This window comes from Panicum virgatum, chromosome 5N (genome assembly GCF_016808335.1).
Source record: "Panicum virgatum strain AP13 chromosome 5N, P.virgatum_v5, whole genome shotgun sequence".
NCBI lineage: Eukaryota > Viridiplantae > Streptophyta > Magnoliopsida > Poales > Poaceae > Panicum > Panicum virgatum.
The window spans coordinates 55427379-55442142 of record NC_053149.1 but is presented as its reverse complement, the minus strand read 5'-3'; the positions used below and the strand labels follow the sequence as shown (position 1 = coordinate 55442142).

Sequence of the window (14764 nt, the reverse complement as noted above, 5' to 3'; positions counted from 1 at the left end):
GAGTACAAGGGGCTAGAGTATGTACCGGATGCGTCACTGTTGAAACCTAAAAAAGGAAGGAGGCTGAAGAAAACGCTCAAGGGTGACATGGACGAGTCGCAAGGTCGGGATAGTGCGGACTATGGCACCGGTGATTTCGATGAGGACAGGAGCCAGAACCGTTGCTCCAAGTGCCATAGATTTTGTTCTCAATGCAAGTGTAAGAAGAAAAAGAAATCAAAAAGAAAAAGAACGGCCCAACCTAACCCGAGAAAGAGGATAAGGCATAGCACACGGGCAGTGGTACAGTTGTTTGTGCTTAGTATAAATAATAATTAGCAATACAAGTTTCAATAGAGGTCATTGTTACTCTACACTCCTTGTTGCAATAATATTGATTGATCGTCTACATTTATTGCTTTACTTACCATGATCATTTTATATAATTTTTTGGTTTATTTTTTGTTAGTTTTTACTGATCAAGTTTTGATTCATCACTGCAGGATGGCACACCCCAGGTTCCCCCTACTAGATACGTTCTACGACTCCAACCACCGAGAACACGTTCTAGTTGACCGTGGCGAGGTTAGTATTTGTTTTACCAAGTACTTCAATTTATATATTTTTTCCTGCCCTCTAACGACTCATTTGCTATGATATCAAGCGCAGCAGCCCCTCCGCGCACGTACCCACTCCCCACTTCAGTGGGATGAGCGGTACGTGTCGTACCTTCGCCGGGCCGGGATGCTTCCTCTGGCGTGTGTTGTCTGTGCGGGGCTCCCAGTTATGGATGCACCTCTGCAGACCGCTTTTGTGGACCGATGGAGGCTAGAGACACATTCATTCCATTTACCTTGCGGGGAGGTCAGCATCACTTTGCAAGATGTGGCGATGATTCTCGGGCTACCTTTAGAGGGAAATGCAGTGATCGGCATGATTCAGACTGGTGGTTGGAGAGATATGGTGGTGGCACACATTGGGATTCGACCACCAGAACCACCTGAGGGAGTCAAGGACAGGAAGACCTCAGGGGTTAGCTCGATTTGGTTGAAGCAGAATTTCAACTGTTGTCCTCAGGGAGCACCTCAGGAGGCTGTTGAGCGGTATGCTCGCATGTGGTTGTGGCACCTGTTTGGGGGCTTTCTGTTTCCTGATGGTTCCGAGAACACTATCTCATGGATGGCCCTTCGAATTCTGGGACAGCAGTGGGAGAACATCGCTCAGTACATTTGGGGGTCGGCAGCACTAGCTTGGCTTTACCGGCAGCTTTGTGACGCATGTCGGTGTGTTGGCAACGACTCGAACCTTGGAGGTTGTGCATACCTCCTGCAAATCTGGATTTGGGAGCGGTTTCCAATTGGCCGGCCATACCGTGGAGATCTAGAGGTAATAATTGGCTAACAATTAAATTTTGAGTATATTGCACATTACTTGTTGTTCTTAACCCTATTTTTCCTCCGTTTGCAGCTGTGTCCAGAATACCCTTTTCAGTGACTAGTCTTTTCAGTGTCTGGCATGTCCGATGCCTAGACTTTTCAGTGATTTGATGTATCATTTAGTCCACTTTTCAGTAAATAGGGTGTTCGAGATAGGCTTTTTCAGTGCCCAGTCATTTCATGTGCAGCTACAACTAGCATTTTCATATACCTTGACGCGTGAAGCAAATTGATTGCATTGGACCAAGTCCTGGGTAGTATATAGGGAGCCCAAGTATGTCGTTACCGTTGAGCAGTGTAGAAAGCCATCAAACCAGAAACTGAGAGAAACCATGTCGTGGATGCAAAGCCCCATCGATCCGCCTCCTCCACACCCAAACTTAGAAGTTAGAACCAGATCATTCTACGGTGCGCACAATGCCCTTCCAGTACAATTCTGGCCACATTGTCATCATGGAAATGACGCTGTTGTACAGGTCTACGAGCTGTTTGGTGATGTAGGACGACGGTTCTTCCGTTGCCCTTACTATGAGGTTTGATATATTTCACATCTATATTTCATTTTATGGTCGCACACTTCCGTAAATAGATAAGCATCTAACTCATATCTATTTAACGTAGACTTCAGATTGTGGGTTCACTTACCGGATTGATGGTGCTATGGAAGTTCATGTTCAAGAATACATACAACACCTGCACGTACTGAACCAGCAAAAGGATATAGAGATCAATATGAAGCATGATCAAATCAACTAACTTCTGATTGAGAATCAAGAGAAGTCGACGATGGCCGAGCGCATCACACAATTGGAAGAAGAGCTGCGCCAGGAGCGTGCCAAGAACTTGACGAGACGCTTCATGCCCCCTACAGTTATGGGACGGCGGAACTATTATGATTAGTGGACATAGATTTATGTGCCCACAACAACTTATGCATCTCTATTTGCAAATGTAATCTCAAATTATCCATCTTGTATTTCTATATCCATGTTTTAGGTGTCTAGTACTTTTCATTGCAATGGGGAATTATCTGTCCATGTAGCATGTGTATGTTATGTCACTTGATATGTACAGATCCATCTAACATCTCATTTTGCACCCTAAAATTTTAGTTCAAACAATGGAGATGACCCATCATTACATTGCACACGATACAAATTAAATAAATTCCAAATTTCATAACCATACAATGTTCGAAACTAGAAATAAAGTCTCATACACATATGACAACCACATGAATAGATAAAGCACATAAATAGTAAAGCAATAAAAAAAGTACGTCACACACATAGTCCAATCATACATAGAGTCCATACAACTACAAATAAAACAACCTAATTAGAGTCGCCTTCAATCAAAAGCTCTCCCAAATCATCATCATCTATATCATCTTTGACTACAGCTTTTTCTTTCCTTGCCTCAATTTGGGAAACTATGCCCTCTACTTCCGCTGCATTTATTGCCCACCACTCGTCATCATCTCCATCATCAGGAACGTAGTCATGGTCAGAAGCACTCTTCCCTTTGTTTTGCACTGCACTATTCCCTTGGTGATCGACTACATGTGTGTCGATGGGCAAGTCTTGGACCACTGTCTTCATTGTCTCAATCTGAAAAGCCCTCACACGTACTTCCGCTCTGGCCAAGTCGGCCACAAGTGCTTTCATTGCCTCCAATTGTGCCTCTTTCGGAATTTTGGCTTCCCTTGCTTTCAACCTTACCGCATCAACATCAACACCCCTTCTTAGGGCTTCTTTCCACTGAAAGTGGTGTTCCCACATTCCATTAGAAAAAACCTTCGTAAAATCACATGCTCGACGTACCGCTGCACTTATCTTTTCTTCCGAGTACCTGCTTCTGTTCTTCCTCCAAAAAGTGATGATTTCCATGTGTGGCAACTAAATCTAGGGCAACTTGACCAAAAAGTATCCTTTTGTCAGGAAGAGGAACTTTGTACTCACGCCTTGTCTTGTCCTTTTTTTTCAAGGGTCCTTCTCGTCCTAAACGATTCGGCTCGACGACCCAACTCAATCCTAAGATCCTCCCTTCCAAGAAAAGTCTCACAGTCACAGGTTCTTCCCTCCTACACAACATCAAATGTATTGGCCAACTGAATGACAAACAAAAAATTTAAACAAGCATAGAAGGGAAGAAAGTCATTTACCCAAAAGAGACCAAAAGAGTTGCCACAATACCAACCGTAGCCCAACTCCATTGGAACGACACCCCTTCGAGCCAAAATGCCACATTTGCAACGAGGTCTTGGAGCCCGCTCACATGGCCATTTCTCCTTACCACTCTCAAAATCTTTAATTTGCTCTTTAGTGTAGTACCAGTGAGTCTTGGGCCGTAGATGTACTCCTGGAAGTCATATAAAGACCATCCATCCTGCATGAAAATAGGAATATGCAATACAAAGATACTCGGTTAAATATTAGGTCATGCTAAACCAATTCAAAACCATTGCTAACGAATCTTACATGAGTGGTTAGCCTGCAACGGAAGAATAGAGTGAATTTTTTAGGGAGCTCAAGGTTGGGATGCTGCAGCTTGGAAGGATGTCCACAGTAGCAAAGGGGAGGGTTCTCCACGCGGATGCATGCTGCCGCTTGCTTTTCTTCATTGGTCAGTGGAGGAGGATTAGGTGGAGGAGCCACCCACCCCTTAAACTCATTGAGTGGCTTTGTCTGATCCTTATCATGTGGGAAAAGCCGGATCCTAGGGTCAAACTTGTCTGGTCCATCAATCCATTGAAAGAACATACACGGCTTTGTGAAGTAATATGTATTTCTTCCGGCACTCACAGTGTTCAATTCCCACATAACTGAACACATGTAGTACGCTCTAGCAGCTGTAGTCGGCCACCTAGATTGCTTCACCTCTGCCGGAATACCGTATTCACAATTTGGGACAGGCAGTACAGGAGGGACTGGGGCATCATCGCATCTTACTGTAGGATAAACAATCTCAACCTTACATTTGCGGTCTGCCATCAACCTGTAGACGGTGTCATTATTGGACCACAAAAAAATCAAATTTCACTACTCATATATGTATCATCTAAACATCTAATCAGGAGTACACTGTCAACTACAAGACCATTTCTCGAATCAATACTCGGTCTACCAAATCCTTCAACAATGGACAACTATCGAAAATTGCAACATCCTCCATCATATTCTCAAACTCTAAATTTTTCTTTAACATACGACCGTGAAAGAAACAAATTAATTACTCCACCTACAAAGAAAGTAACTACACAAAAAAAATCATAGTGCCTATTATCCATGAATTTGTTTCATAATATCCTTACACCTACTCAACACTACAATTCCATATTAATCGATGCATGCACATACTATCTCACGTCCAAATCGCGAGCAAAGTACCATCTACGTGTCATCAAAACCAACTATATGACCATTTCTCAAATCAAAACCCAAACCCTAATAACCAAGAACTACCCATAACTAATATTCTACATGGTAAATAAAGAGAAAATAGAGGCAATACCTTCGGGGATCCTTGGGGAACATTTCCCCCCATTTTTTCACACTTCACGTCGGATTTGGAGCGGATCCAAGGGTGGGCGGCTGCCGGCGGCGCCTGTTGGAGGTCGGGGGAGCAGAGGGGGAAGGAAAGGGAGGGTGGGGGAGAAGGGCTGGCGCGGGCCAAGACATTGGCCTTGTCGCGCCAGCCCGCATGGCGCGACAGCCTTGTCGCGCCATAGACCACGTCGGCGCCCCGCTAGCGCACCGCCGGGGCGGGCATCCCGTGTGGCAGCCCTGTCGCGCCATCTGCATTAGCGCGACAGAGGCTACCAGTCGTGCCAGCTGCAGTGGCGCGACCAAACGGGCTATGGGGCGAAAATAAACTGCCAACCAAGTTAAATTTAAAATATTATTAAAAAAAGTTAAAAATAAAAAAAATTCGGGGCATCGCCAATTCGTCATGCCATCATCCATCTGTCGGTTAAAGTGGCGGAGAGTCAGCACGACGCTGCCCTCCTTCAAGGATTTCGAACCGGCGCGGTGGCCGTTGGACGGTACGGCGGCGACGTTAACGTTACGTGCTGCACCGTACGTACGTTGCACCCCCCAACAATGGCACGGAAAAGCCCGCTTTTCGGGCCGGTTTGGTGGCTAATTAATCTCGACCGGGAGCGCAGCAGCAGCATCACGTCTGCTATTAGCCGTGTGTGTGTGTCCTGCGTTGGTTGGTCTCTGGTGGTGCTGCTGGTACACGCCCCGGTGCAACGGCCTCCAGAGATCACGGGATGCAGCTCCAACAGCTCGGCTACTGCAGCCTGTCGCTTCGGCCTGCGCCTGCCCCGCCCATGGCAAAGGCATGGTCGACGGCGCACCTAATGGCAGGCCTGCTCCTTAATGCGGAGGAGATCGCTTTCCTTCCTGCACCTTTATGCACACGTACGGTTGCATGAAGCTTTCTTTCATCAGAGCGAATGGGGGAGCGAGGTCGATCGATCCCTGCAACAGCTGAAAAGGATGGGGCACTCGACACTGTTGGGCAACGTCATGCCGGTTCAAGGATGGATCCCAGCTTGGAGCCAAGAGCTTTGCAGGTTTGGAATCGAGCGCAGGCTCTCGGAGTTGTAGTTGGAGGTAAAAAAAAAATTAGAGGGAAACGGCACTGACTGACATGGCACATCTTTAGCAGGAGCAGGAGCTTTAGGTGCCACATGCAACAAATCTAGCTTGTTAGCCTCAAGGTCAGAATTCAGGAAATCCGGGGTTATATAATTTTCATGATCAACTGTATGATTTTCGTCCAGGTCGATGAGGTATTAGGTTTCCCTGACAAGCTGCTTCATGAAACTGGTGTCCAAAATCAAAATTTCTGCGAGAGACCTAGCATGGTATGGGCCGGGCCGGGCTCGTACTAGGCCGAGAAGTCCCGATTTGTTCTGCCTGGGGAGTGTACCAAATTGTTTCAGGTCGGGCTTTGGCAAGGCCGTACTTGTGATTACTTGGGCCAGGCCTACCTGTGAGCTTAGCCCACTACCTACGGTCGCTGTCTCGCTTTGAGGGGAGGCGGGCCTAGTGACCGCGGAAGGTGACCCATGATTATCTTTTACCGAGAACAAAACATATACCCAAAAGCTAAGGCCGTGTTTGGATACTACAGTGAAATTTTCGCGCACGTTTTTCGAGAAGAAAATCTCGCATGCATGGAGTACTAAATGAAATCTATTTGCAAAAAATTTTTAAGGATGAGTGTAATTTTTCGAGACGAATCTAATGACGGTAATTAATTGATGATTTGCTACAGTGATGCTACAGTAACCATCTTCTAATCATGCGATTAAAGGCCTCGTTATATTCGTCTCGCGATTTACACGGGGGTTGTGGAGGTGGTTTTGTAATTAGACTTCATTTACTATCCCTAATTAGTGGTCAAAGGGGCAAAAAAATTTCCATGAAAAATTTTACACCCCCGACCAAACACAGCGATGGAGAAGAATCCAAATCTGGTTCCCCAGAAATATCTCCCAAAAGCACTCAAAAAATCTTCCCAAAAGCCGCAAAGGGCAAGGTGTGCGATGTCACCATGACATGGTGCCACATCTGAACTAGCATTCGAGTATAGAGCACAAGGCCACAGGGGCTGCTGCAGCTGGAGGTAGGAGAAGCAGGATCTCCCCTGAGGGGTACAGCGATACAGTGCCGGTGGGGACTTGCAAGGCGGAAACACCGGATCCAACGACCCATCTCTCCGGTCTCAGAAAGGAAAAAAAAAACCTTGTTTCTTCATGTCCTGTTTAATTTCCAAAATTTTCCCTACAGTACCCGTTACATTAAATATTCGGACACATGCATAGAACATTAAATGCAGTTGAAAAAATACCTAATTACACAGTTCAACTGAAAATAACGAGTCGAATCTTTTAAACCTAATTAGTCCATGATTGGATATTAATTGTCAAATAACAATGAAAGTGCTACAGTACCAAAATTCAAAAAAATTCGTGAGCTAAACACGAAAGTTGACAACAGGTGATGGCAGTGTTTCTAGTCCGGCCAGTTTCACGGTTTATAGTTGGAACTAGGTAAACCGCGCGCTACGCCGCACCCACTTGAAAATATGGAGCAAAATAGTTGATGCGTTAATGGTTATGTATGCGTATAGAGCAGGAAGAGAGGTATGTTGGAGGGCGTGACAATAGGCTGATTGTTGCGTATGGGCCGGAAAAAACGAACACCAAATGCATACCCCACGTCGGACTTTCTCTCTCCGGGGAAGCGCGTCGCTCGGGAGCGTCCGATTGCTCTCAGCTCTTCCTCTCCACGGTGCATAGGAGTAAGAGTAAGTATATGTATGCCAGTATGCCACCCACAGGCTTCGCGAAGCCTCTGCAACTAAGCAGCACCACAAAGTCGCAACACACCTGATGAAAATAGGGAGCCCCGTACTCATGAGCAGCATCGCAACATGAGAAAGACACCCAAAAAGCAAGAAAGAATTAATGATTAGCAATTTTTTGATATTTAGCAAGCCCAAACTGCAGTAACTCATTAGCCACCATAAAAAAAAGCAGCACCATCTAGCACGAAGCTGTGCTGCTTTGTACCAGCACACAATAATACCTGAAGGTCTATATTACATTTCACTGAAAATAAATCTGGTCTTTACACAGCACAATCCGATATTTCAGATGTACATGAACCATTCCAACCTATGCCCTGCTCTGTACCAGTAAAACATGAGCCCAGCTATCTAAAATCTCTGAACATTCTGGCACAAAAGCACAAGCATCGAACAAAACTAACAAACAAGGAACATATATCAGCTATACCAGGAGGACGAACTTGACTGGAACAACACAGAGAGACAGTGAACAGCAGGAGAACTGGTTTAGCCGGCCGACGAACAGAGCACAGGCAGGCAAGCGAAACATCAGGCATCCATGGAAACATAGAAGGCAAACATCAGCCATCCATGAAAGGAACACCAGGAAGAAAGAAAAACCTTAACTCGCCCAGATCTGGAACTCACCACAGGGCGCAGAGGGCGGGCGCTGCTCCGCCCGGAGGCCCAGCTCATTTCCCCTCCTAGCTCTTTTCCCCACTGAAGCCCATATCTGGAACTCACCGCGGAGGCAGTGCAGGCGAGGGGCGGTGCTCCGTGCTCCGACGGGAGTTGGGAGCCGCGCCTCGCCCCCCGCCGGCCGACTTACCGGCGCTGGACCTCCTCCTCGTCCACCGTAGCTTTCAACTCCACTGAAGCCCAGCTCTCCCCGCCCTCCTCCGGCGCCTCCGTGGAGAAAAAGGCGAACGAAAGAGACAGCGGGTGGGAGGCGGTGCTTCCGCGTCTAGGAGCCGCGAGGGGGTGCGCGGCGTGACGTGGGCCCAACGAAGGACCGGAGTCGGCGCGTCGGAGACTCGGAGGCGGTGACGTCTCGTGGACGGGAAGCGGCCACATGCATGAACCGACGGAGGCGGTGACGTCTCGTGGACGGGAAGCGGCCCACATGCGTGAACCGACGTGGACAAATTCCAGAGTCGGCGTCGGGCTGTCCACCGAGACACGTGTCAGCTCCATGTTATCCAATTGCTCCCAAGCCTTCCCTCCCACGGCGTATCTGAGTTAGAGTATAAGCATAAGCAACGGCCAACGGGAGAGCCTCCATTTTGGTGTCGACTCTTGACGGGTCGGGGTGCGTGCTCTGATTTCCTGATTTTCCATGGCGGGACTTCTTAACGTTGCCAGTTTCTGCTCCGTGAATGGCTTCTGGAGTTCTGGTCGTCTCAAACTCTCAATCTCAACCTGTGTAATGTTTCGAAAAAAAAAATCTCAACCTGTGCGTTGTACTACATGTCTCTGTGAGTCTGTTCTCCGGTCAGGACCTGAATCTTCAACGTAGAACAGCTTAACAGGTTCCGTTTCACTCTTAGAACAGGGAGAAAGAACACCTGCTCTCCCGTTACCAGGTTTTACAGCGCACAAACAAACATACATCAGCCTCTGAAGTCTGAATACACACATGCAACACTGAATCCAACTACTACTAAGCACTGATCGGGCTCTGTTAACTTCATAATCACCACACTAACTTTTCTTTCTCAGCTCTGCATAACAAACCCGTTCACCGTTTACTAACTAGCCGATAAAACGGAGGCAAAGTTATGCTACGAGTCATATATACACTACTACTACAGGTCCACCTGTCCTGTCCCTATCAACTATTCCATCACCCTAGTAGAACACTTGGCCGAGGACAGAGAACGGGAACGGCACGGCGCCCCTGCCCGGCGCCGCCCGCCCCGCCGCGGCGTCGCCCGCGACGGCCGCCTCGGTCCCGGCTCCGACCCGGCGCCTCGACGGCCGGCAGCGGCGGCGGCGCGCCCTTGCCGGCGGCCACTAGCTCCTCCTTCTTGGCGAGCATGGCGCGCAGCACGACGCCCGGGTCGTCGGCCAGCTTGGCGAGGGACGCCATCATCTGGCCCGGGCGGGTCTCGGCCGCGCGCAGGCGGCGGTCCATGGCTCGCAGCTCCTCCTCCATGCTCCGCTGCTCCTCCCGCAGGCGCTGCACGGCGCGGATGGTGCCGCGCACCTCCTCCCCCTCCTTGCCCAGCTCCCGGCCGCCGGCCTTCTTCTTCTTGCGCACGATCAGCGGCAGCAGGTGCGCCTGCCCGCGCAGGAACGACTCGTGCGCGAACTCCCACCGGTCCGTGTCCACCTTCCTGAACCCCTGGAAATCGCCAAGAATTGTTATTGTCGCCATGAGCTCATGAGAAGAAGGAGATCACTGGAGAGTAGTTGGGCGTGGGCAGGAGCTCACGTACGTAGGTGTTGAGCTGCCGGACGAAGCTGGCGAAGTTGCGGTGCTTGAAGTAGGAGGGCAGCAGGTAGTCGGAGAAGGCGGCGGGGTCGACGACGAGGAAGCTGTTGCTGGCGCCGCCCCAGCTCACGACGGCGTCCGTGGCCGGGTCGCTCACCATGTGGAACGTCTTGGCGACGAACGGCGCGACGGCGACCGCCTCCTCGTGGTGCTGCCGCTGCTGTGGTTGCTGCGCGCCTCCCCCGCAGCCGCCGAAGCCGGCGTGGAGCTGCAGGTGGTCCTTGCACTCGCTGCCCATGACGCGCTAGAACAAGTGAACAAACAGGTAGGTAGTCCTTGCACTCGCTGCCCGGTACTCCGCACTCTGCAGAGCGCGCACGGCCGGCGAAGAACCGGATACGAAAGCAGCCGCCCTCCGCTAGCTTTTCTTCCTCTCTCTCGGTCGCTGACCGGCGTGTGGCTTTATTCTTCTCCTCCGTCGGTGCGGGGCGCGTCCTACGTGTCCACACAGATATTTATGTCCGCTACCGCCTCTCCCTGGCTCGGCCCGCGGGTGCAGACTGCAGAGCGGCTGCGGCGCCGGCGCGCGTGCCGACCTCGGAGCTCGCGGCGGGTGCGTGGCCCTGTTTTGTTTCCTAGAACGTATGTTTCTTAAGAGAAAAATCTCGGATGTATAAAGTATTAAATAAAATTTATTTGTAAAATTTCTTTAGAGATAGGTGTAACTTTTCGCGACGAATCTAATGACGATAATTAATTGATGATTAACTATAGTGATGTTACAGTAACTCCTCAAATCACGTGGCCAAAGACTTTATTAGACTCTTTAAGGTTCCTAGCGCGGGGTTCTGAAGTTGATTTTATAAATTGATTTTGTTTAACACCGTAATTAATACTCAAAGTGCGTTCTAGTCCATTTAAAAAACCAAACAATGCCAAGGGGGAGGGGGCCAGGTGGCCCGGCGCTCGGCGGCAACAAATGGAGGCAGGTGATTTGCGCGGTGATGTGGCGCGGGCCGCTGGTGGTGGGCCGGATTTTGGGAGGATTCGGTACCCGTCGCGCGCGCGACACGTGTGGCGGGCAAAGTGCCGCGCTGTCTCCCGGGTCATGGCATCTCCGCTGCGCGCGCCGCGCTTTTCTTTTCCTTTTCTGTTCGAGCCTGTTGCGCTTTTTGAGTGTGCATACCATCTGTGTTACCGGTGCTATACTAGCTTGCTGTTCGGATCACAGGATTTACTTCGGAGCAAGGCAGCGATCCAGAGCTTCTACTGCTGGCAATTCGTGAGACAGACGATGGGCACGGCTGACCCTTTTACGCAGAGCCCCTGTAGACCGAACTTTCAATTGAGGTGAAAGGAGAAGGCGGCGGCACTTAGCAGGCGGGGTATCGTGGCCTTAATGCACTCTTTACGATTCTAGTTGGTTCTTAATTTTTTAGCTCAAAATTGAATAAAACTATAGCCCGATTTTTTTTAGGTCCGGCTCTTATATTATCTAGCCACAAAAAATTATGGCCCTTTACCACTCCTAAGCAGGCCCCGTGCTCCCAATTAGCAAATTGTGTCGAACCGTCTCCATAGTATGCTCCCGTAGCAGGAGGTGATGGCGGTGCTGGCGGATTGTTGTTGTGACATGGGCAGTTGCAATATGGAATAGTGCATAGATACTTCGATGGCCTGGGACCTTTGTTCTCATCTTCCTCCTTTTCGTTGTTGCCACTGCTTACTTCCATTTCTAAATCGAAGATACGATTCTGCAGGTACTCAATATATTCCTGATGTGGATGAATAGACGCTGGATCGACCCATCTAACAAACCCGCACCCGTCCGTATCTGCAGAAGACTAAAACATGTAACTGGGGTAAAGAATAGGAACGGAGTGCGATACATGTAACAAATGAAGATTAGTTAGACGTACCCATGCTCGTGGACATTTGAAGAAACGACGGTCTCCATCCTCTCCCTCGGTCATCATCTGCACTACACAATCCTCACCATGCATACATTTTGGCCAATCCTCTTTGCGGTTATCGTATCCTCTCAGAGGTTTTGTGGTACTGAAGTCACTTTTGCTCTCTACTGGAAACTCATACACTGGTTCTGGATAAATTTCGGGACCAACAGAACCCTCCCACACAAATCGGCGGTCCCTTTCGTACCCCCTTTCCTCTCTCAGCACCAAAACCCTTTCTACTTGACGACCCCCAGACATTACTACTCAAGCAAGGCGGTCCTACGGAAGCGAGTATCAAAGCATCCGCCACTGGGGATATATATAGGCGGTCATGACACCGCGACCTTGACTTAACGGGTACCCGTCACAGTGCTAGTGCACCCACGATCAAAGGGTACATGTAGTTAGCTATGAAACCAGCACTGAGGTTGTGGTGCTGTGGTTCTAATTGCTTAAGTAGGCATGTGTGCTCCACAATTTTTCTGACCTCCCAGAAATCCTGCCACTTTCCCTTAGAAGCATACACCCTGAATGAGCATTCGCTTCGCACACAACGCACGTCATATGCTCTCGAACTGCTCTTGACTACTTTGAACTGTCTTTGCAAAGATAGGGTGGACCACCGTTTTACAGCTTTCTTCATATTGTCACTGTTGCCATACACTGAACCGATATATACCTCATTTTTCTTGTACTCCTAAGGGACTGCTTCACCTTCATTTACACTTAATTTTGAAAAATTATATCCGGACCAGTTCTGTGGGACATGATAATCATCTTCATCATCATCCGAGGAGTCGTCATCCATTGCATGGTTATGTTGTTCACCCTCTCTTTGAAACTCTTCAACTATCTCGGGAATGTGTTCCCCCTCATCAGCCTCACCAGTTGCTTGGCGAGGATCGTGTGAAGCATTTATACAATCTTCAACAATCTCGAGTTCAGCACCTTCTTCATGAGGTCCATGCATCGTCTCCGGATCTTCCGATACTATATTTCCCTAGCCTCCATGTTCTCCACCCGCTTCAATACTAAACCTAACTTTCTCGAAAGCTTGAACAAACAATGCAAGCGGTAACTCTCGGCTAGTACTTATATTAACATAGTTTCTCCAATTTTGCGTCCCTTCAAGCGGCAATAGCTCCCAAAAGACTGGTTCCCTTCGACTGACCATTGCCATGACCGAGATCTCATGTTCATCTCGATTAAGCCCGAAAGCTTTAAATAGCCAATTGGATATTGAAATCCAAGTCCTTTATCTTGCTCTGGGTAATTTTTTTGTGATCGAGCTAAACTCTATCAAATCTACCCCTTTATGACCATATCTAACTTCTCCTGACCCATAGAATACTTGAAAATACAAATCATCTGACATGCCTGCCAAAATTTGCGCCAGTGAATCTTTCTATTATTTTGTAAAGTCAAATTCAGACCACAGTATAAATATTAACAATATTTTCTACCCACATTTCAATTAAATAAGTAATGTATGTGAGCCGCTGATATTACTGTGCTGACCATTCAAATCCAAAATCAATATAATTTTAAAACAGGTATCTCAATTTTTAAAACATGTACCATTCAAATAAGTAATGTGTGTAATTAATTTTTAATATGTACCTTAAGTTTTTTCTTTGAATTTTTGTAACAGACTAATAGTCCTACTATTTGTACCTAAAATAATATAACTTACTAATAGTTCTAGCAAACTAATATTCTAAGTTCAACTCATTAATATTTAAACTAATAATCATATTTAAATTAATAATATCTAAACTAATAATTCAGCTCACTAATATTTAAACTAATAATCCTATTTCAACTAATAATCGTATTTAAACTACTTATATCTAAACTAATAATTCAACTCACTAATATTTAAACTAATAATCGTACCGGAGGGGGCAAGCGGCGGCGTGCGGGCAGCGGCCCACACCTACCGCGCAGCGGCCGGGGGCGGGGGCGGGGACGAGCGGCGGCACGCGGGCGGCGGCGCACGGGGGAAGGGCTAGCGCCGTCGAGGCAGCTGAGCGCGCGGGGGAGGGGGCTCTGGCCGGACCGCGACCGGTTTTTAAGGGGGGCACTTACCGCCGGATGGTCCGGCGGTAAGTGACCCGCTATCGCCATTTGAACCGGCGGGGCGCTTACCGCCGGACCATTCGGCGGTAGGCCTCACCTACCGCCGCTTCATCCGGCGGTAAGTCACAGGCCCATGTCGGCCCATTTACCGCCGGCGATACGGTGTCCGACAGTGGGCCCAAGCACCTACTGCCGGTTCATCCGGTGGTAACTTCATTCCGTTAGATCAACCGGCAGCAAGATGACAAATTTGCAAAAAAAAATAATCAGCATATATTTTTGAAAATTCGAAAAAATTAAAAAAACAACCGACAACACGTGACACACCTGGGCCGGCTCTTCTGCTGCCGCACGCACGTTGACGTGCGGTTTTTTCTTTTTTATATTAAAAAAATTAAAATTTCAAAAATATATGTCTGTTTTGGAAAATTTCAAAAATATACCCCGGTCGCCCTATGGGGGGCGACAGGGCTCAAATGTAATTTTTTTCTTCTTCAAATTTACAACAAAGTCCC

The 14764-nt window shown here is 48.2% G+C and overlaps 1 long non-coding RNA gene and 1 pseudogene across 1 annotated transcript; both read right to left on the bottom strand.

The window, feature by feature from the left end:
- Positions 1-7978: 7978 nt before the first annotated feature.
- On the bottom strand, positions 7979-8795 carry LOC120674231. The gene is made up of 2 exons (XR_005675029.1): positions 8430-8795; positions 7979-8283 (listed from the first exon to the last, which is right to left on the bottom strand). It is a non-coding gene; the product is annotated as an uncharacterized LOC120674231 (long non-coding RNA).
- Positions 8796-9287: 492 nt separating this feature from the next.
- Positions 9288-10700, bottom strand: LOC120676377 (annotated as a pseudogene).
- Between the last annotated feature and the right edge of the window lie 4064 nt (positions 10701-14764).